Source organism: Sesamum indicum, linkage group LG9, assembly GCF_000512975.1.
Source record: "Sesamum indicum cultivar Zhongzhi No. 13 linkage group LG9, S_indicum_v1.0, whole genome shotgun sequence".
Classification (NCBI taxonomy): domain Eukaryota; kingdom Viridiplantae; phylum Streptophyta; class Magnoliopsida; order Lamiales; family Pedaliaceae; genus Sesamum; species Sesamum indicum.
Window position 1 is genome coordinate 6,797,919 of NC_026153.1, and position 1,586 is coordinate 6,799,504.

The 1,586-nt window shown below is 37.1% G+C and overlaps 1 pseudogene; it reads left to right on the forward strand.

The window, feature by feature from the left end:
* Window positions 1-1,018, forward strand: part of LOC105170926 — a 4,629-nt pseudogene extending 3,611 nt beyond the window's left edge.

The following is a 1,586-nucleotide window of genomic DNA, read 5'->3' on the forward strand; positions in this document are numbered from 1 at the left end:
GCTATCCTCGTCCGCAACCTTATGGTGGGAAAATGAGAGAGGAACAAGCAGAACGTTCATGCCGCAAGCCTATTGATGTTGGCACCAAGGTTTCCCTCAGAGAAAACATTGAAAATGACTATTCCAATTTCATCAGGAAAGGAAATCATCATCACAATTATCGGGACAAAGGAATTTCCAGACAAACCATTAAGGTTGGTATCTACTTCCCCTTCTGGCATTAAAACTTTGCTGTCAGTGACTTTTGTGCTAATAGTCTGTGATCTGGTAACAATATATATGCAGGATGGCGAAATGCATCCTGATAGAAGGACAATAAATGAAAATCGAGTTAAGGTGCCCTTCAAGAATGCTGTAAGTCTTGTACCTGCGTCAACGCTGAATTTTAACCGAATTTCAGAATGGACTGTTAACATGCTTTTTCCTTCACTTGTTTTCTTTATTCATAGGGTCCAAAAAGATTAAGGGAAGACTGTCCTCAGCAGCAACATCATCTCAAAACATCATTGATGGTGGATAACCTACCAGAGAGCTATCAAGTCATAAGGTTTGGCCTAATAGGATATGTTTCTTTCTGTCAAAGTCATTTTTCCTACCTGCAATATAATATTGCAGCCTGTACCACAACCTTTTTCCTGATATAAAACAAATATCTGAATGCTTTAGGCCTGCAACAGAGATGCCATCTAGTTTTAGTGAAGACGAGGAAAGTGCAGAGACAAGTTCCTCTGTGGATTAAGACAATGACATTGGATGGGAGCAAAGAAGGGCCGAGGTAAAGACGTTTCTGCTTGAGTAGTAGACTCCACGACATCTATTAGAGCTGCTGGAAGTATGTATAGTATAAGTTAACTTCTTTAGCATTGTAACATTAGCCAACTCTTGTAGGAACAAGGTAATTACCAAAGAGACTGATGATTTTGTCATGGCCTTGTGTGAATCATTCTTGTCTGTGCTCAGTTATTTATTCTTCTTGTACAACAGTTTTTTATCTAGAAAAGAATTTTGCGAGTTTTCACCTGCCAAGTCTGCTATTGAAGTAAATTACTGTCGGAGATGGTGAAAATTAGACGGCTAGATTGGCCATTTCAAAGGGAACTCTACCAATTCCTTTAGTGCAAGTTTTTCAAATATCCTCATATGGTATCAGATTCTCATCGGATAAGAAGCCAAGTTGGATGCAGGCAGTGTATGCAACAGACAGCTATAGTACTTATAAACAAAAACTGTACGACTGATCTGGGGTTATGAATCAAACTCAGAAGTGTTTTCTTGAATTTTTTATGGCCCTATGATTTTTAGTATTTAGTGGTTGCAATAAAATGAAATGGTAAAGCAAATAAACTGTATATGTGCGCCCAAATATCCGAAAATCCAAAGGTAAAATACATATTTAATCTACAAGGAAAATTCTAATCCTAGGAGAACGTATAACCTTGATATACAGACATTCCTCTTGTAAATAATTAAAATAGAGGTAATGAGAGCTCCAATCTTCATTCTTTTGCAGAATGAGTGACAACTTGTATTCTTCACATCAAATAATAATATTTCTGAAGAAAAGACAAATTTCACAAACACAGATA